The sequence below is a fragment of the Solanum verrucosum genome, unplaced genomic scaffold, assembly GCF_900185275.1.
Source record: "Solanum verrucosum unplaced genomic scaffold, falcon-dt-bn FXZP01000150.1, whole genome shotgun sequence".
Lineage (NCBI taxonomy): Eukaryota > Viridiplantae > Streptophyta > Magnoliopsida > Solanales > Solanaceae > Solanum > Solanum verrucosum.
In genome coordinates this window covers 579,414-602,485 of record NW_026020371.1, presented here as the reverse complement: position 1 = coordinate 602,485, position 23,072 = coordinate 579,414, and the positions used below count along the sequence as shown (strand labels likewise).

Genomic DNA, 23,072 nt, shown 5'->3' with positions numbered 1-23,072 from the left:
AAATCAGTTTTCATAATCAAACCCTCTCATTCATTCCTAAATTTCTACGCTCATGAACTTCAAGAAACACTAAGGCTAGGGTTCATTTTCCAAGATTTTCCTTCAAGTTACTTCAAGAGCATTGTTCTTTCGGGTATGTGAGGTTTCTCATAGTGATGGACTTGTTCATTCTCATGCCAATCATGTCATTCTTTTATTAATTTATCCATGAAATCGTTTATGTAAAGATTCTTAAAGAGTTCTTGAGTTTTAGCCCCATTCTTTAACAATGGAGTTTTGAGTTCTTGAGGTGAGGGTCTTGCAAATGAGAGATATTTCTTGATAGAATTTGAGTGACATTTCAATGAATTTGTGTTGGATTTGTGAATCAAAGAGAGTTTGGAAGAAACCAATCGATTCTAGATGAGTTAGGATCCTAAATTGAACATGAAAATACATTGGATTTCTGGGTTCGGGGTGGGGCAATGCGCCACCAATGCTCCAGGAAGGCTGGAGCCCTGCGCGAGCAGTGCACCCCAAAGTACTCCCAGTACTCTTGGGGCTGGCGCGATGCTCCACTGATGCTCCAGAGTCGCCTGTCCTTTTTCTTCTCCGTTCTTCGTTCTGTATGTGTTCCTTTGAATCGTTTTTCATTCTCTTTTTGATATTAAATCTTAAATTCTTCATTAATATTTAAGAGATTCTGCATATCCTAATCACATCTCTCAATTTGCACTTTGAATTAAAGTAAAATTAAGATGAAAGTACAAGAGGTTCTTTTTAAGTCATTTTGAAAAGTCTTTTGCAATTAACTATAGACTTGAACTAAGTCTTGAGTAAATGAATATGAGAATGAGAAGAGTTGTATTCATGAGTCTATATTGTTATTTATATTCTTGAGTCGAGTCGTTCATGCCTATAATTCTGCATGAATTCTATGAATTGAGTAATCTTGAGATGAGAAGTATTGTTGAGTTATGAGTTCTTGAGTTCAGAGTATTGAGTTTCTAAATTGTTATTGAGATCCTTGAGTTGATTCATCATGTTTATATTTTCAGCATGAACCCTATTTTGAGTTATAAGTCCTGAGAGTTTTTGAAAGTCAATCATTGTGTTTTAAACTAAGTTTTGAGGAAAAGTTTAAAGAGAGTTTTGAGTAAAGTTTAAGGGAACTAAGTATTCCCAAATGTATCATTTTTACATTGAGAAAAGAGAAACTTTGATTTCTAAAAAGAGTTTATGAGTTCAAAGATATTTCAAAGAAGTTACCTCTTTTAAGAGGGTAGTTTGAGGAATTATCTCAACCCAGAGAAAGAGTGTGTTTTATACATTTGAGCATGCGTATATATTATTGGGAGTAATATTGAACATCGATATGAGGATGAGTTCAGACAACTCACATTTTTCATAAACCATGTATGCCAACATGGGTAGAAGATCATGCTTTTTAGATGAATCCTAAGTGCCTTCGGGCAGAGCTTAGTGGATCACTTAGTTGAGGTGTTCTATACCCCAGCAAGTTATAGAACAATTTTGGCAGCGTGGGTGGGACGTTATATCATCACGTAGCTCATAGTGATGGTTGTCGGTTAGAGAATCTCTCAAATAAGAGTAAAGAGTATGTTATTGTATTTGTATACATTTTGAATTGATATCTACTGTTTGGAGCTTATTGTATTTTTACATACATCCTTGAGTTAGTAGCTATTTATTATGAAGCTTTAAACATGATATCTTTTGCTACTGCTTTCCTATTGTAGTTGAGTCGAGTTGAGTATTGTCTTCCCATGTTATCAGTTCAGTTAGCTATGTTTCAGTTTCTCCTTGCATACTTGTACATTCAATGTACTGATGTCATTCGATGTGCATCATTTTATGATGCAGATACAAGTGTTCAGGACTATCAACATGTGCTTCGTTGAGATTACTCTACACTCCAGTTAGCTTTTGGTGAGCCTTCTTGTATTTTGGAGGACTTCACATTTACTTTTAGTTTAGTAGTTTTGAGATGTTGTGGGTCTTGTCCCGATATCCTTCTTTAATAGTAGAGGCTTCATAGATAGTTATAGTTGAGAGGTCTTTCTGTATTACTTTCTTTTGAGTTGTTTTATAAACTATAAATATTGCTTATTGAGTACTTTCCAGATTTTATGAAGTTGAGTATTTGAGGTTTAATGAATTTAATTCAGTTTTAAGCCTATTATTGCTCGAATTAGTTTTCCGCTAGTAGTCAGGTAGGATGAGGGTTCGCTTGGGGACCAGCAATGGTTCTTGAGTGCCGATCACGTCCAGGGTGTAGGATCGAATCGTGACAAGGAATCAATTCTTGAAGGAGAAGACTTAACATATTTCACAGTGAGCCTTACTCGAGAAATAGATTCATTTTGTTAACTAAGCCCTTCCTTCACAATAAAATTTAGAATATGAACATTACACCTAACAATTAAAAAGTTATTTTCCAACATAATACCTTTCCAATCATTAATCCTAGCTTTCAAGTGTGTGATTGCAGCACTATTAGCTGTTGCATTTATCCTATGTTACTGTGAATAGATTCTAAATCCCCAATCCCATAAACATCCTCAATTCCTTTGGCTATCGTCTCACCCTTTATTATCTGGGATATGAAAAAAGTTATTGCAAATTTCATTAATCATTTATCCAGTGAGCAATAATGACCATGTAGGTCAAATTTTGAATTGATGTTCAAGTATCATGACTTGTAAGGCACACACATTGATCTTTACTATGCCTTTTAAGCTTATTTATAAATCTGCAAACACTGTCTAGCAACAATAACGTGAGAAGGTAACTTATAATTAGGCAAAATGGTTGTTCATCAAGAATAACAAACTCAACAATGACATTCTTAACCTCAACAACATTATAAACAACCTTTTCCAAAACCCCCTAGTCCCTCTTCTTTGATAGGTTTAAAGGGGATTTGGCATAATTACTATTTAAATGTTTTCATAGATTAGAAGTCTCATTCTTACTACGGCAAGAAAATTCTTTAAAGCAATAATTGCATTTTTCCCTTTTGTTCACCTTTCTTATCAAGAACTTTATCAAAGTGCTTCCAAATTTGTGATGTTTCCCTATCACTCCCTCCATGGCTAGAATCTTGACCAGAAACAGTAGTTCTTTTTTAATTTTTTTTACTAGGAGGATTGCACATAGTAGAATTTGTAGAAGTTTAAAAATTTAAAAATCAAAATAAAAAAAAATTGATTTACTAGGAGATAACCCATTAATAAAATTTAACAATGAATACTTTACCTATGACAAATGGTTGATTTGCAAGTTGCAATAGAAAACAAATCTGAAAAAGCTCACTTAGAGAGGAAAATTACGGCTAATTGCTGCTCAAAGAATGTGCCTAGTACTTTATTGAATTTGACCTAAGAGTCGAAAGGCTACAATTCGGTTTGGTTTGATTTGGATCGATTTTTATCCAAATTGTGAACATCCCTAATTATGACATAGGATTTGGAAGCTTAATTTTAAGTTTGAATTCAAATAAGAGTTTGTTTATGAAACTGCACAAAATTTCAGTTTTAAATTATGATTTCAAATTCTAAATTTTTCAAAAAAGTATAAATTAAAGCTTCATATCGTGATTGAAAAAAGAAAAAGAAAAAAACTCATTAAATATTGCAAATCTCATGCTCAATAGTCAATAGGAAGTGATTGTATACGATCTATAATGTATTAGACTAATAAATCAGTATAAAATTATATGTATTTAATACTTTGTAATAACAAGTTGTTACAAAAAAAATATTCATGAAAAAAACATAAAACATGTGATTTATTTATTCAGTGCATTAGGATATTCTAATGGGAGCTCTATTCTAATACCTTATTTATGAATTGTAATTTACTCATTTGGTAAGATAATATAAGAGTTGGGGGGAGTTTTGATAATTTTCATAATTATGGGATTTTAATGTTTACAACAAAAATATAATTTAAAAAATCCAAATTGCATGTCCAAAAAAAATATCAACTTAAAATTAATCTAATTTCAAATCGCTAATTTCAAATCATGTCTAAACGGCTCTAAATTTTCTTTACAAGTAAAAAAGTTTCTTGTATTATGGTATAACCTTATTGATCGATGAGCTTAAAATTCTCATCTTCACTATTTATATTAAGTACATTCTTGATTCTACCATTTTTACTTATCCACTACTCCTACAATAAAAATCGATGTTCATTTCAAAAACTTAAAAAATAGTTTATGATTTAATCTCTATTTTTTTAATAACTAACTATAATCATTTTTTATAATGTTGAATTTATCATAATTAAAAGATGATATAGTAAATTTAATATTTTATTAATTATTTATATTTGAGAGATGTATTAATTAAATTAAATATAGACGAATAAAATTTATTTTTAAGAATATGTCAAGTTAAATATGAACTAATAATGTTATTGTGGTTTAATATCTAAAAGAGGAATCATGAGTGAACAATTTCACCAGCAATCAGTTGGCAACCCCACAAATTCTCAAGTGCGCCTAGTCAACGTCCATTTGTTTCTTTACCAAGGAAACCAAATCTATAAAATGTAGGGAAAATTATACCTCATTGAATTTATTAGACAAACTATTTTTTTAAAAATTGGACTCAATCTAATATATTTATTTTGATTAGATCTCAATCCAAACTATTTGTTTGACTGTCCTTCTTATTCAATTTACTGAACAATTGTTGATACTATCAGAGTACAGGGGCGAACCCATCCTATGTCATGAGGTGTTGACCGACACCGCTTCATTAAATTTTTTTAGTATTATATAATATTAAAACATCTGAAAAATAGAAATATCTCTACAAATAATGTTAATGACACTACTTGAATAACTGAGCTTCTTGGCTCGTTAGTTTGCAGCGTTAATGGAATGATCATTTGCATAGGCACGGCTCGAGTTCGATTCCCAATAAGGCTAAATTTGTCTTTTATTTCTGAGTCATTTTAGAGAAAAGTTTAATATTATAGTGATTTGAACCTCCAACCTCTTATTTATAGTCGGAGACATTTTAGAGAAAAGTTTAATATTATAGGGATTTGAACCTCCAACCTCCTATTTATAGATCAAATTAGGTTAGAATAAACCAATTGCACTAGAATATTTAGTACTTATATTATCTCCAATGAAGATATTATGAATACATTTCAAAATTTGAAAACTTGAAGATATTATGGATTCATTTCAAAATATGAAAACTCGTCGTTTAGTAATTTACTTGACTTACGTTTAGTATATACTCTAATGGTATCTATATACTCTAGTAGTAATTGAACAGTCTTTTCACTGAAACACTACTTTTTCCTCCTTGATGTCATCAGAGTATATATATATATATATATATATATATATATATATATATATATATATATATATTCTACTAGTATCAAGAAGTAACTGAATAGTGTTTTCACAGAAACATTGTTTCTTCCTCTTTGATATCAGCATAATATATGCATACTATGATGATATCAAACATTAAACGTGAATTAGTAGTTAAAAACAAAATAATATACAAGTAAGAAATAGTCGTTTGTAAATGGTTTCCCTTTTCGAGGTATACATGTTCTTTTGCCTCAAATCTAATGCATCGTATATCTACGGCCTAAAAGCTATGAAATTTGATTGCGGAAAACAATTCTTTTTTTTTTTTTGATAATTTCATAGACCTCTCCTCACGTTTAACCTTATAACACTTACTTCCCTTGTAGTTTCAGATATTACACTCATCTCCCTTATTTTTAAATTTCTGTAACCAGACTTATTTAAATGATAATCTTTCAACCACATTCCAAAAATACCCTTTTATGACATTAATATAACTATTTAATACTTCTATATGACTAATAACCTAAGCAATATTTCATTCCAGTTTTTAGTACTATATTTGAGTTTTTTTAGCTTGAGCTTGGATTCATAATACGAGAAACGATAAGTATAAATCAATGGGTAAATTCATTTTTTGGATAGAAAAATGCAACCTGCATACTTGACCTCCAAATATTTGTATAAACATTTTATTTTTCATTTGACATGCGATAATAAATGTTTAGTTTGATAATTTTTTAGAATTAAGAAAAAAACAATTATGTTCATAAACTATGTATATAATGAAAGATGGTGCGCGATGGAGGTCTCTTAAATTATCCCTTTTTTTTTCACCTAAAACATTTAAGGAAAACCAAATTTTCTTGCACAAGATTACTATTTCTCTCTCACTTTTTAAAAAAAAAATAAAAGAGAACTTTATCTTTTCTCTCTAGATAAAAAAAATATCAGAGAAAAAAAAGATCATACTTATCATGATTTGGAAACCATAACTCCACTAAAAAAATATACATAGATTTTTTTTTATTATTATTTTTTTCCACATAAATTAAAACTTATAACATTAATTTAGACATAAAAGTTCCTTCTTGTGGGATAATTTTAAACACTTTGAAATTTTTACCAAACTTCTAATGATGGCAAATGCACACGATACACAGTTTTAATTTCTACTTGGTCTTCCAAAGTTATATATCCAACATTTACGTCTCCTTTCAAAATCCATTCTCCCAAGCTTGCAATATTTTTTCTAGTATAGCAATTGGTCACTATATATATAGTTCCAATATTTTATCAGATAAAAATCACCATTTCACTTCACCTATTAATATTAATATATATATATCTCCACCCCTCCACCCATTGAAGTTTTTATCAGAAAAAGGGGAACGAATTGATGATTTTTATGGTAATGGTGATCGTAGAAATTGTGTATGCCGGAATGGTAATAGTATCAAAGTTAGTGATGGATGGTGGCATGAATGCTTTCGTTCAGTCAGCTTATATGCCTATTTTTGCAACTATCTCTATTGCTCCATTTGCTTTCTTCTTTGAGAGGTATTTATAAATATATATATCCCTAATTCTTCCTATATAAATTAGGACGGAGGAAATAAGTAATGTATGGTACTATTGACAATTGTACCCTTTGCATCGGGGTAATTGTTAGCGTGGCATTTTAATATTTTAAGAATTTACATTTCTTACATTGCCACATAGTCATTGATACTGCCGTTTGGTTGACTCCTCATGGGCTGCAGAATGTTAGTGGCAATATTGATTGCTGCATTACTCCATTTTGGACTTACAATATTTGTTACTGTTGCAGCTTGTCAACAAACCAACGGTTAGTCAAGAAAAGTTACATTGTCCATTTAAACTTTTGTAACCTTTCATACATTATTTCACTCATTATCCTTCATTATACCTTGTAACCTATGTAACTCTTAAGGCAATTATCTTCACTATTTACTATCCCATTATCTTCCTATTCATTGCTAGGAAAACTCTCTCAACTATAAATAGTGATGGTCTTCAATTGGTTTAAAACACACAACACACAAGAAAAATATAGAGTGAAAGAGTTAGTCAAAAAAGAAAGTTCTTATTAGTTGAAGGGAGATGTTCTTTTTGTGGAGCTTTGAACTCAACTCTTGTCCAAAGTTGTTGAGTTATACATTGTGAAGAGGTTGTTGTATCCTGCAGGGGACAAGTCAAAAAGGACTATTGCTAGACCGGTGAAAAATATTTGTTGCAGTGGGCTTGAATCTCCTTAAAGATAGCGAGATATCTGCGCCTCAGCCTGAAGAGATTTATTTCTTCATTTTATTTTCAATTGTAATCTTGTATTTTTTTTTGTTATTGTCGCGCCCCGTTTTTCTCAAAACGGGTTCTGGTGCATGACCTAACAACTCTTTTGGGCTTTGGAGGATTGAAGAGTCGCCACCTAACGAGTTAAGGTGCGTTAGGGCACCTATCTAACCTAGCTAAATCTAACTAAGGTCAACGAAACAGAGATCTGGGTAAGGGTCCAAGTTCCATTGAGGGGAAGGTGTTAGGCATCCCTCAAGGTCCACAAATGTGGGTCCCGGTCGTGTCTCATGCAGTTTATGTGGGGGGTTACAAATAGCAACTAAGGTCACTTCATTTATTATTTATTTAATTAGCATGATTACTAAGTGATAAATAATATTAAACAATTGAAGCCATTTTAATTATTTATTTAATTAATTAAGCATGTGAAAACTAGGTCACTTCATTTATTATTTATTTAATTAGCATGATGACTAAGTGATAAATAATATTAAACAATTGAAGCCATTTTAATTATTTATTTAATTAATTAAGCATGTGAAAACTAGGTGATAACAATATTAAGCAATTAAGGGCACTTTAATTATTTTAGTTAATTAGATGGGCATGCGAGACTAAGTGATAACATAATAAATAAATATTACACAATAAATAAAGAGATGAGCGAGGGGATAGAAATTTGCACAATTAGATAGAATAAACACTTTTTATTTTTATTAAACTACCCCAAATAATTATAACAAGTAAAGGTAGAAAAGGAAAGGGAGACTCTAAAAGACTTTAGGATCAACACTTGACTTTTCTTTATTTCGGTCGGTTTCTCGTAGGGACAGACAAAACCAAGGTTTGTCATTTAAACCGAGTCGATGTCATCATCTCCATAGGGCCTAAACTACCCCTACCCTACCACCGCATGCTTAACGTCCTAAAGGGTGCCTATCGTCCCCGCTTAAGGTCCAAGAGGCATTGAACTACTATTAGGAAGGGTTTAAACTGAAATAAACTCCTAATAGGCCCACCTAGACACCAAGTCAAACAAGTTGGACAATCATTTAGCATGTAAAGTCTCATGTTGGCCTCTAGATTTTATTAGTCATGCTAACAAACACACACACACACTTGTGAAAGGTCTCATGCTTAAGTGTGTGACATACAAACACATAAGCAGACTTTATATGTAACACCCCGTATTCGAAACAGACAAGAATGCAGATTTTGCGAAGTTGCAGGTGCAACTTACGGTTACCATCCACGGACAGTAGGTCAGACCACGGCCCGTGCTAGTGGTCCGTGGTTCACCACTGCAACCCCTCCCCAAACCAGCTCAGAAAAATTGGCTAAGTCACGACTCACAGACAGACCCACGGTCCGTAGATCAGACCACGGTCCGTGGTCTGTGTCCATGGATCGAGACTTCCCTTACCAGCCTCTGACATAAACTACGATCGACCAGCACGGACCGTCAATCGATCCACGGTCCGTAGGTCTGACCGTAGATGAGGATCAACAGCCAGTTAGCTGAAAATTCTGATGGGTCAACTTCAGATGGTCATAACTCTTATCAAAAAATGAATTATGTGTCCCATCACCTATGATTAGATAGATAATTGAATTATCTTTCCAACGCCACCGAGTTTGCTAAATTCCAACCTCCGAGTAAAAAGTTATGCCCGTTTTAGTGAAGCCCTGTTGGGCAGACTCGACCTACGGACCCGATCGACGGACCGTCGATTGATTGACGAACCGTCAGTCCAGTCCGCCAGTCACTTCGACAGCAGTTAATTCAAGGGTCTTTTGGTCTTTTCCTATTTCGTTTAACCCCTAAGATACGTCGTTTAGACCCTAAATCATGAGATTTTAATCAGTTTAAACCTAGAAACATAACTAGAACCTACCTAAGTCAAATTCATTAATCAAAACTTAGAAAATTAGAATCAAGAAGGAGAAAAAGGTCAAGAACCCTAGTTCAAGAACGCAACGAGGTTCCTTCAGTTCCAGCCCCAAAATTGAAAGATTTCTTCGTGGAATTCGTCACCAGGTATATGGGATTTCACTAGTGGAGGTCTCTAGAATTCAGTCAGATTCTTGATTCCATGATTATGAACAGACCTAGGTTTTCTAGAATTTCAATAGATCATCATGAATTAGTTATTTAAATGTTCCAAATCAGATTATCATGTTATTGCTCAATTTATCGCATGAATTTCAGAACCCTAGCTATGTATTTCTTTAGTTCTTGAATTACACATGCTAGGTCAGATCTTTCAGTATTCAGTTATACATGCCTCAGTTTATGAATGCATCATTATCAGATTAATTGTTGCATTCTCAGTTTGCATGTTCAGTTCGAGCTATCCAGTATTTACAGAAATTCAGTCATAACCAGTTAACTACTTAATTCATTGGGGGTAGCATAATACCGAGTTGGACTAAGGTTTCAGCGTACCTATATAGTCCCAGAACTACGAGCCACGTAGGTGTAAGTCCCCTCTGTGGGCAACATCAGTTTAGTGATCACGCCAGCATGCCTCTATACCTCTGGCAGGGTATATTGGGTCCTCTCGATGGGGCGTATACATCAGACTCCACATTTAGCTCATGTGGTGTTATGTCGGTTATTAGTAGCTCCCACAGTTCAGTCAGACTCTATTGCATTGACCATATTTCAGTACAGTCAATATTCAGTCTCAGCATGTTATAAATTTGGTCATTGCATTCAGTTAGCTCAGTATTCAGTATTTCAGTATCTATATCATGTTCAGATTATATCATTGCTCAGTATGCTTTGTTCAGTTATATGTTATTTCAGCTTTACTCCATCTTGCATGCTCAGTACCTTTCAAGTACTGACGCATACGTGCGCTACATCTTCTCGTGATGTAGGTTCAGGTTCTCAGCATCCAGATCACGCTTAGATCGGTTGCCGATCTCCAGTTCAGCAGAATCAGTGGTGAGTCCTCATTCTCCGAGGACAATAGTCATGAGTTTCTTTTCAGTATTTTTAGTCTTTAGTTTCAGTTTTGCTAGATCTAGTTGGGGCATGTCCCAACATTTCTAGTCAGTTTAGAGGCTTATTTCAGACATAGTTAGATTCAGCTTAGTATTTTGAGTTTGATATTTCTTTTGTATTAAACTCTCAGATTTGATATATTCAGTTATAGTATATGGGTATCCCCCATCTTTTTAGATTTATTTATGATTTAGCTTTCGCATCAGTTTATTATCTTTAGTATGCTCATGATCATGCCAGCAGGGTTAGCTTGGGATCACTTGTGGTCCTAGGTCCCGTGTCCACGTCTCAGCGGTAGCTCGGGGCATGACAAACTTTGTATCAGAGCATTAGGTTTAAGTGTCCTAGGATGTTTGAAAAGCCGCACTAGGTAGAGTCCTTTTCATGGGTGTGTAGTGCGCACCACATCTAATGAGAGGTAGGCTACAAAGTGTCTTAGGAAAAATCATTATTTTCTTGTTACTCTTATCGTGCGTAAGGTATGATCTAATTTCATTCTAACTCGACGTTCTACGTTTCAGTGATCATGCCTCATCGTAGAGCTTATGTCAGGAATGCGAATGCCAGGAACGCAAACGCAACTCCTCCAGTTCCAGATCAGGAAGTCTCAAATGCTGAATTCAGGAATGCCATTCAGATGTTGGCTCAGAGTGTCGCTAACCAGAACAATCAGCAAATGGTGGATTAGCAGCAGCAAGGGTCCGTGACTTTGTTAGGATGAATCTTCCAGAGTTCTTAGGATCGCAGACTGGTGAAGATCCCCATAATTTCTTGGATGAGATCAAGAAGATCTTTGAGGTGATGCAAGTCACTGGGAATGATCGGGTTGAGTTAGCATCTTACCAACTTAAGGATGTAGCTCATATCTGGTATACTCAGTGGAAGGAGAACAGGGGTACAGATGTTGCTCCTATTACTTGGGAATGTTTCAGCGAAACCTTTTTAGACAGGTTTTTCCCCATAGAGTTGAGAGAAGCAAGGGCCCAGGAATTTATGAACTTAAGGCAGGGTAACATGACTGTCCAAGAGTATGGGCTCAAGTTTAACCAACTCTCCAGGTATGCTCCTCACATGGTTGCTGATTCCAGGGCTCAGATGAATAAGTTTCTCTATGGAGTGTCAGACTTAGTGAAAACAGAGTGTAGGAATGTTATGTTGTTGGGAGACATGAACATCTCTAGGCTCATGACTCATGCTCAGCAGGTTGAGGGTAATAAGCTTAGGGAACAGGCTAAGGAGACTAAGAAAGCAAGAACAGGTAACTACGAGTATTCCCACCAAAAATTGGGTGGTGGAAACCGTTCGCATTTTCAGCAGAAGTCTTCGACTCCAGCCCCTTCATCAGCTAGTGTTCCATCCCCCAGGTTCCGTAATGATCAGAAAGATAGGGCCTCAGGCTCTAAGTCTCAAGGTAGTGTTTCAGGCACCAAAACCTACCCAACTTGCCCGAAAAGTAGTAGGAACCATCCGGGCGAGTGCTTTGCAGGTAAGGAAGGATGCTTTGGGTGTGGCCAGTCTGGTCATAGATTGAAGGATTGTCCTTCAAGACAGGGTCAAGGAGGAAATAATGGTAGAGCTCAGTCTACAACTTCAGCAGCACCAGCAGGTCGCCCGACTCAGCAGGGTAACTCTTCTGGTACTGGTGGCGGACAACGCCAAAACAGGCTTTATGCTCTTCAGGCTCATCAAGATCAGGAAGATTCTCCTGATGTAGTTACTGGTACGTTACGAGTCTTTGATCTTGATGTTTATGCATTGTTAGATCCATGGGCTACTTTGTCTTTTGTAACTCCTTATATAGCAGTCCAATTCAGTGTCAGCCCAGAAACCCTTTCAGAACCTTTCTCAGTCTCTACTCCAGTCGATGACCCAGTTATAGCTAGACGGGTATACAGAAATTGCCCTGTCACAGTCTCTCAGAAAGTCACCTTAGTAGATCTTGTAGAGTTGGAAATGGTAGACTTCGATGTCATTCTAGGCATGGATTGGTTACATTCATGTTATGCCTCAGTTGATTGTAGAACTAGGATTGTTCGTTTTTAGTTTTCAGACGAACCAATCTTAGAATGGAAGGGTAGTAGCTTAGCGCCTATGGGTCGATTCATTTCTTACCTTAAGGCCAGAAAGATGATCTCTAAGGGTTATCTCTATCATCTAGTTCGGGTTAAGGATTCTAGTTCCGAATCCCCAACTCTTGAGTCAGTTCCTATAGTCAGTGAGTTTCGAGAAGTGTTCCCAGAAGATCTTCCTGGAGTTCCTCCCGAAAGGGAAATAGACTTTGGAATTGATCTCCTTCCAGATACCCAGCCTATCTCTATCCCTCCTTATAGAATGGCTCCAGCTGAGCTTAAGGAATTGAAAGAGCAGTTGAAAGACCTTCTAGATAAGGGCTTCATCAGACCCAGTATTTCTCCATGGGGTGCACCAGTGTTGTTCGTGAAGAAGAAAAATGGTTCTCTCAGAATGTGCATTGACTATAGGCAGTTGAACAAGGTCACAATCAAGAATAAGTATCCCATCCCCAGGATTGATGACTTGTTTGACCAACTTCAGGGTGCTAGTAATTTCTCAAAGATAGACCTCAGATCAGGTTATCATCAGCTTAGAGTATTGGTGGCAGGGGGACTGGGTCGGCCCGCCCCGGCCCGTGACCGGTTCGAGAACCGGCCCACCGGACCCGGTCCCGTTTGAATATTGCGGGATGGGGCTTTCGGGATTAGGGGACCGGTACCGATCCGGTTCACCCGTTGGTCCCGGTCGACCCGGCTCGGTCCCGGCCCGGATGAACCGGCCGGTTCGCGGGATCCCCTAACAAATTTATTTATTTATTTATTTTTTTTTTTAAATTCTATCCGTTGGGCAACGGCTAGGGGGGCCCCCCAACGGATATTTTGACAGTTTTTTCCCCCAACCAACACCCCCTACCACCCCTACTTTTAATAATTTACTTTAAACCCTCAAGTTATTATAAATACACTTTAACCCACTTTTAATATTATAAATACCCCTCTATCCCTTATTATTTCTTACAAAATCATATATTCTCTCATCTATTTTTTATATTCTTTCAAGTCTCAACTCTCAATCTTAAGTCTCAAATCTCAATATTTTATTTCATTTAAGTCTCATATTATATCATAATACATATATTTCAATTCTAAGTTTTCATATTATATATCATAATATATATATCTAAGTTTTCATATTATATTTGCTATCAAATATTGGAGTTCCAAATTACAAGTTACAAGTTACAACAAACTACAAGCTTCAAGAATCGGTTATAACGTCTGCTATTAACGCAGACATTTGGTACATTCGTTTCATAATATTTATATTTTATTTTTAGTCATTAATTTTTGTGTTATTATTATTTTTATATTATACTTTACATATAATTAAATATGAGTTCTAACAAAAAAGATACCGGTAAAGGAAAAGAGAAGGAACCAAGTGGCATTAGTAGATTATTTAATTTTACTAAAAAAAGTAGTAAGGAAAAAAATAAGAGTAACTGTGGTGGTACTTCTAGAGTTAGATTTAATACAAATGATTCTACTTATGTTGATGATACTTCTTATGATATTGATTCAAATGCTCAACTCGATCATGAACTTTTACAACAAATTTATGGTGATATTAATCCTTATCTTGATGAAAATTCAGGTGAAGAAGTAGAAGTTGGTTCGGGAGAAGATGAATTAGAAGATACACCTACTAGTCCGGTGACAAATGTTCCAAATGAAACTACAAATTCAACGGAGCAAAATTTTGGACGCCCACCCCTTATACCTCCTACAAGGGAGAAGGTGAAGTATGAACGCCCTAAAACTTCTGTTGTGTGGCAATTTATGACTTTAGATAAGGAAAATTATATTGCTATTTGTAATAAATGTAAGCAACCTTTTAAACATAAACAAGGTAGAGTTCAAGGTGGGACGGGGGGCTTAAATAGACATTTGTTATCTTGTGTGCCGATTCAATATAAAGAAGCTAAATCATTAGCCAATAGAAAAAAAAGGAATTCCAGTTAATGATTTTGATATTAATGTTAATGAATCGGAGGGGCTTCTAACATGGTTCAAGGAACATTAGATCCTTCTAACCCCGGTGGTCCACTAACACAACGTAAATATAATAAGGAAAGAGATCATGAAAATTTAGCTAAAATGGTTTCTGTTTGTGGTTTACCTTATAGTTTTCCTTCAAATCCCGATTTTATTGAATATATTCAACAAACTTATAATCCTAATTATAGAGGTTTTTCAAGAAATACTGTTAAATCTGATGTTTTTGTATATCAAGGTAAACATTGTCAATATCTTCGTTGTGTGTTTAGCATATTAGATTGTAAAGTGTCTATAACTTCGGACATGGGTCGTAGTGTTAATGGACGTGATTATTTAACTGTTACAGCACATTGGATTGATCATAACTAGAATTTGCAAAAAAGAATCTTAAGTTATAAAGAATGTGTAGAGAAAAAAACTGGTGCATATTTAGCTTCAAATATTTTGAGTGTTATAGATTATTACATGCTTATTGATAAAGTAATGTCTGTCGCATTAGATAATGCATCTAATAATGTAAACGCTGCAAGTATGTTAAAAACTAGATTATGTCCAATTGATGATAATTCTTTTCATGTTAGATGTGTTGCACATGTATTAAATTTAGTTGTACAAGATAGTATTTCATTATTTGAATGTGGTTGTATGAAAATTGAATATGTTGTTGCCTGGATTTTTTATGCTAATAGAGCTGCTAGAATTAGGGAATTTAATGAGCGTTGTGTACTATGTGATTTGCCACCAAGAAAAATTCCAAGACATATTAAAACAAGGTGGAATTCTTTTTACGAAATGCTTTCAGTTGCTTACGAATATAGAGGACCCATACAAATGGTGTTTAATGCTCATAATGCTGACCCAATAGACAGAATTTGTGAAGAAGATTGGGAAGAAAGTAATGAACTATTAGAATTTTTAAGACTTTTTTATGATGCAACAACCATGTTTTCTGGAATTTATTATCCTACTATTTCATCAGTATTAATAAATATTTGTGCTATTTCAATTCAATTTTCTAAATACAAAAAAATTGAAAAATTTAGAGTTGCAATTGAAGGTATGATTGAAAATTTTAAAAATATTTTGTTCCTATTCCTCAAATTTTTTTAACTGCTACTTTACTTCATCCTGACTATAAATTACAAGGTGTGCAGGGACTTGTTGACACTTTTTATGATACCTTAGAAATTTCACCGGAAATAAATCCAACTAGTCAACTGTGTAAGTGTAGCATAAAAGTAGAAGCAAAAATTTTGTATGAAAAATATAGAACTACAGGAAATACTCAAGAAGTTGGTCAAACTTCTAATCCTCAGAGTAAAGCTCGAATTTCAAGTTATATGCGAGATTTTCTTGGTCTTAATTCTACTAACCGTGATGATTTTAAAGAATATCTTAATCAATCTTTAGAAACAGTGGAAGACGAAGATGGCAATGAAGATTTATTAGCATGGTGGAGGAGGCGGAGCGTTGCATTTCCAATTTTAAGCAAAATGGTTCGTGATGTTCTAGCTATTCAAGCTTCATCAGTTGCATCAGAGGCTGCTTTTAGTGCGGCAAGGTTTCAACTTGGCGATCATAGACATTCATTGGCGGAAGACAGTTTTGAAATATCAGTTTTATTTAGAGATTGGGTCAACGCCGAAAGGAGAAATGATAATTTGCCAAAGTTAAGTTCCAAACAAAAAGCTTGGATTAATGCGGTACTTGGATCTAGTGATGATGAATTAGAGTCACAAGAGTTTCTAGCAAGTTTGCCAACACCGGAGGATGTTACCGTCGATATGATGCGACAATTAGAATTGAATTTTAAAGGAAAATACAAATATTAGATTACATCCGAGAACTAATTGAAACAGAACCCTTCCTAGAAGGTGGCTGCGTAAATTAGTTACTCATCTAATATTTGTAACAAATATTAGTTTTACATATGAGAACTTATTGAAACAGAACCCTTCCTAGAAGGTGGCTGCGTAGATTAGTTACTCCACTAATATTTGTAAATTGTAACTTCTAAGTTCTAAGTTGCAATTAGATTTTATTGAATAAATTTGAAGGCTTTATTAAGTCTTTTTTATATAACTATTGTCTTGCATTTTAATTTTAATTTTAATATATTCATACATATTTACATATATACTAATTTGTTTGAAAATAGTTGAACATAATAAAAAGAGAACTAGCTATTACAAAATTTTATAATAAGGAACAAATGTTAAAAAATGGAACTTTAATACATCAACTAACATCTAGATTATTAAAAAATAATAAAAGAAGGAAAATTCAAAGTATTGCACATAACGTCCTTCTTTTTTGGGGCCTTTTCTTCATTTAAAAATCAAAATTTCAAGTTTAAATTACTTTAAAATATTTAAAAGACAAATTTGAACTTCTCAAATTTGTAATTTCAAAATTGAAAATTGAAAATTGAAGTTTGAAATTTGAAAGTTGAATTTGAAATTTGAAATTTGAAAGTTGAATTTGAAATTTGAAATTTGAAATTTGAAATTTGAAGTTTGAAATTTGAAGTTTGAAATTGAAATTTGAAATTGAAATTTGAATTTTGAAAACTTAAGCATTATTTATTAGCTAAAAATGTTATTGAAAAAAAATCAAATAAACTAAAAATGTTATTCAATAACATATAATTTCAATACAAATAAATAAGTATATAAAAAATAAAAAATCCCCCGTCCCGTCCCCCCAAAACCCGTCCCATCCCGTATATATAGTGGGACGGGATGGGACTTATTTTTGTCCCCCCAATCCCGGTCACCCCAATCCCGGTCCTGGCCAAATCCCCCCAGAACCGTCCCCCGTCCCGTCCCGTCGCCCTTCGTCCCATCCCCCAGTCCCCGTCCCCGTCCCCTTGCCAGCCTTAGCTTAGAGTCAGAGATAGTGACATTCCGAAGACAGCCTTCAGAACTCGGTATGGTCATTACGAATTTATAGTTATGTCATTTGGACTAACCAATACTCCTGCAACTTTCATGGATTTGATGAACAAAGTGTTCAAGCAGTATTTGGACTTGTTCGTTATCATCTTTATTGATGATATCCTCATTTATTCTAGGAATGAGGAAGAACATGCGAGTCATTTGAGAGTTGTTCTACAAACTCTCAAAGATCGCCAGTTATTTGCAAAATTTAACAAGTGTGAGTTTTGGTTACAATCAGTTGCCTTCCTTGGGCATATTGTGTCTAGTGAAGGAATTCGAGTAGATTCCCAGAAGATAGAAGCAGTGAAACAATGGCCCAGACCTACCTCCGCTACAGATATCAGAAGTTTCTTGGGTTTAGCAGGCTATTACAAACGGTTTGTGGAAAGATTTTCATCCATAGCCTCTCCATTGACTAAGTTAACTCAGAAAAAGGTTAAGTTCCAATAGTCAGATGATTGTGAGAAAAGCTTTGCAGCACTGAAAACTAGGTTGACTACAGCTCCTGTCTTGACTCTACCAGAGGGTTCAGATGGTTATATGATCTATTGTGATGCATCCAGAGTCGGCCTAGGTTGTGTGTTGATGCAGCGAGGTAAGGTTATAACTTATGCTTCTAGACAACTTAAGGTACATGAGAAGAATTATCCAACTCATGACCTTGAGCTAGCAGCAGTGGTGTTTGCACTTAAGCTTTGGAGACTGTATGGTGTTCATGTAGATGTGTTCACAGACCATAAGAGCCTCCAGTATGTATTCACCCAGAAAGAGCTGAATCTTCGCCAGAGAAGATGGCTAGAGTTCCTCAAAGATTATGATATGAGTGTGCATTACCATCCTGGTAAGGCAAATGTAGTAGTAGATGCCCTTAGTAGACTATCTATGGGTAGTGTAGCACATGTTGAGGAAGAAAGGAGAGAGCTAGCAAAGGATGTTCATAGACTTGCTCGCCTAGGAGTTCGTCTTATGAGCATATCAGATGGTGGTGTAACGGTTCAGAATGGAGCAGAATCTTCTTTGGTAGTAAAGGTTAAGGAAATGCAAGATAGTGATCCAATCTTGCTTGAACTTAAGGGTGCAGACCATAATTAGAGAGTGGAGGTTTTCTCCCAAGGGGGAGATGGTGTACTTCGCTATCAAGGTAGATTGTGTGTTCCTGACGTGGGTGAATTGAGACAGCATATTCTTGCAGAATCCCATAATTCCAGATATTCTATTCATCCAGGCGCCAATAAGATGTACCGCGATCTGTGGGAAGTCTATTGGTGGAATGATATGAAAAGAGATATAGCAGACTTTGTGGCTAAGTGCCCCAATTGCCAGCAAGTAAAGGTAGAACATCAGAAACCAGGAGGTATGACTCAAGAGATTGACATTCCTACTTGGAAGTGGGAAGTGATCAACATGGACTTTATCACAGGCTTACCTCGTACTCGCAGACAACATGACTCCATTTGGGTGATTGTTGATAGGGTTACTAAGTCTTCTCACTTTTTGGCGGTCAAGACTACACATTCGGCGGAGGATTACGCCAATCTTTACATTAATGAGATTGTGAGGTTGCATGGAGTTCCTTGTCTATCATCTCAGATAGAGGTCCTCAGTTTACATCTCATTTCTGGAAGTCATTTCAGAAAGGTCTTGGCACTCAGGTTAATCTTAGCACAACATTTCATCCACAAATGGATGGTCAGGCAGAGCGTACCATTTAGACCTTAGAGGACATGTTGAGAGCTTGTGTGATCGACTTCAAGGGTAGTTGGGACGATCACCTTTCTCTTATTGAGTTCGCCTACAACAATAGTTACCATTCCAGCATTCAGATGGCCCCTTATGAAGCATTGTATGGGCGTAGATGTAGATCTCCAGTTGGTTGGTTGAAGTAGGTGAAACAGCCTTGATAGGACCAGATTCAGTCCTTGATGCTATGGAGAAAGTGCAACTCATTAGAGATAGACTCAAGACTGCTCAGAGTCGCCAGAAATCTTATGCAGATGTAAGAAGAAGGGAACTAGAGTTCCAAGTTGATGATTGGGTTTTCCTGAAAGTGTCACCTATGAAAGAGGTGATGAGATTTGGCAAGAAAGGGAAGCTCAGTCCCACATATGTAGGCCCTTACCGAATGTTGAAAAAGATTGGTAAAGTGATTTATGAGTTAGAGTTGCCAGCAGATTTAGCAGCAGTGCATCCAGTCTTTCACATTTCTCTTTTGAAGAAGTGTGTGGGTGATCCAGCATCCGTAGTGCCATTAGAGACTGTGGCTGTAAAAGATAGACTTTCTTATGAGGATGTACCAGTTGAGATTCTCGATCGTCAGGTTAGAAAATTGAGAAATAAAGAAGTCTCTTAAGTCAAGGTTTTGTGGAGGAGTCAGTCCGTAGAGGGAGCTACTTGGGAAGCAGAATCAGCCATGAAGTCCAAGTATCCTCACCTTTTTCCTTCTGATTCCATTCCAGCTTGAGGTAATAGTTCCTCTTCAGTTTTTTAGTCATTTATGCGTAAATTCAGTCTTAGAATCATGTTCCTTCAGTTTGTACTTGCATTTTCAGCGTATTTGCATGTTCTTGGAACTCAGTACAGTCAGAAATTCAGTTGTCAGTGTTTAGTGGTAGGGATTGCAGCCCTCTCCCTCTATTTCAGCTAGTTTAGTCTTCATTCGAGGACGAATGGTCCCAAAAGGGGGATAATGTAACACCCTGTATTCAAAACAGACAAGAATACAGATTTTGAGAAGTTGCAGGTGCAACTTACGGTCACCATCCACGGACCATAGGTCAGACCACAACCCGTGCTGGTGGTCTTTGGTTCACCACTGCAACCCCTCCCCAAACCAGCTCAGAAAAATTGGCTAAGTCCCGACTCACGGACAGACCCACGGTCCGTAGATCAGACCACGATCCGTGGTCTGTGTCCGTGGATCGAGACTTCCCTTACCAGCCTTTGACACAAACTACGGTCGACCAGCACGGACCGTCAATCGATCCACGGTCCGTAGGTCTGACCGTAGATGAGGATCAACAGCCAGTTAGCTGAAAATTCTAATGGGTGAACTTCAGATGGTCATAACTCTTAGCACAAAATGCATTATGTATCCCATATCCTATGGTTAGATAGATAATTGAATTATCTTTCCAACGCCACCGAGTTTGCTAAATTCCGACCTCCGAGTAAAAAGTTATTCCTGTTTTAGTGAAGCCCTGTCGGGCAGACTCGACCTACGGACCCGATCGACGGACCGTCGATTGATTGACGGACCGTCAGTCCAGTCCGTCAGTCAATCCGACAGCAGTTAATTCAAGGGTCTTTTGGTCTTTTCCTATTTCGTTTAACCCCTAAGATACGTCGTTTAGACCCTAAATCATGAGATTTTAATCAGATTAAACCTAGAAACATAACTAGAACCTACCTAAGTCAAATTCATTAATCAAAACTTAGAAAATTAGAATCAAGAAGGAGAAAAAGGTCAAGAACCCTAGTTCAAGAACGCAATGAGGTTCCTTCAGTTCCAGCCCCAAAATTGAAAGATTTCTTCGTGGAATTCGTCACCAGGTATGTGGGATTTCACTAGTGGGTTCCTTTCGCCCATTAGGTCCCTAGAATTCAGTCAGATTCTTGATTCCATGATTATGAACAGACCTAGGTTTTCTAGAATTTCAATAGATCATCATGAATTAGTTATTTAAATGTTTCAAATCAGATTATCATGTTATTGCTCAGTTTATTGCATGAATTTCAGAACCCTAGCTATGTATTTCTTTAGTTCTTGAATTACACATGCTAGGTCAGATATTTCAGTATTCAGTTATATATGCCTCAGTTTATGAATGCATCATTATCAGATTAATTGTTGCATTCTCAGTTAGCATGTTCAGTTCGAGCTATCCAGTATTTACAGAAATTCAGTCATAACCAGTTAACTACTTAATTCATTGGGAGTAGCATAATACCGAGTTGGACTAGGGTTTCAGCGTACCCATATAGTCCAGAACTATGAGCCACGTAGGTGTAAGTCCCCTCTGTGGGCAACATCAGTTTAGTGATCACGCCAGCATGCCTCTATACCTCTGGCAGGGTATATTGGGTCCTCTCGATGAGGCGTATACATCGGACTCCACATTTAGCTCATGTGGTTTTATGTCGGTTATTAGTAGCTCCCACAGTTCAGTCAGACTCTATTGCATTGACCATATTTCAGTACAGTCAGTATTCAGTCTCAACATGTTATAAATTTGGTCATTGCAATCAGTTAGCTCAGTATTCAGTATTTCAGTATCTATATCATGTTCAGATTATATCATTGCTCAGTATGCTTTGTTCAGTTATATGTTATTTCAGCTTTACTCCATCCTGCATGCTCAGTACCTTTCAAGTACTGACGCATACGTGCGCTACATCTTCTCGTGATGTAGGTTCAGGTTCTCAGCATCCAGATCACGTTTAGATCGGTTCCCGATCTCCAGTTCAGCAGAATCAATGGTGAGTCCTCATTCTCCGAGGACAATAGTCATGAGTTTTTTTTCAGTATATTTAGTCTTTAGTTTCAGTTTTGCTAGATCTAGTTGGGGCATGTCCCAACTTTTCTAGTCAGTTTAGAGGCTTATTTCAGACATAGTTAGATTCAGCTTAGTATTTTGAGTTTGATATTTCTTTTGTATTAAACTCTCAGATTTGATATATTCAGTTATAGTATATGGGTATCCCCCATCTTTTCAGATTTATTTATGATTTAGCTTCCGCATCAGTTTATTATCTTTAGTATGCTCATGATCATGCCAGTAGGGTTAGCTTGGAATCACTTGTGGTCCTAGGTCCCGTGTCCGCGTCTCGGGGGTAGCTCGGGGCGTAACATTATAATAATGTGATAAATAATTTAACAAGGACAAAGGGTTATGACACAATGCAAAATTTATTTATTTTATTAATAGAGCATGCATGAATATTTATTTATTAGTTGATAAAATAATGGCAAGACAATTATTCATAATGATGAAATTAAAATATTTCGGGCAAAATTTTACTAGGACAGCAGATTTAAAAAAATAGCAGATTATGTAGAAAAAATCTTATTTATGCGGTAGCGGATTAAGCTATTCTGTAATGATTCATTAATTTGATTAAACTAGCATAACAATATTCAGAACACCAAGAGTCAATTACTAGGCGAGATTTAATCGGGCAAGAAAAAGTTTAAGGACAGTTTAATCAATTTAGGCTGGTTCAATACAGGAAGAGAGGTTTTTTTTATTAAACATGCTGGAAATGATTTAATGATTGATTTTAAAAGGGCAGAATCTAAATATGAAATGCAAAAAATTAGTTAACACTTGGAAATGGATATGCAACATATTTATTTTAATTATTTAGCATGCTTAAGATATGATTTTAACAAGTTT

General features: G+C 35.8%; 1 pseudogene; it reads left to right on the top strand.

The window, feature by feature from the left end:
- The first annotated feature begins 464 nt into the window (after positions 1-464).
- The window catches only part of LOC125838389 (WAT1-related protein At1g09380-like), a 66,196-nt pseudogene continuing 43,588 nt past the window's right edge, over positions 465-23,072 (top strand).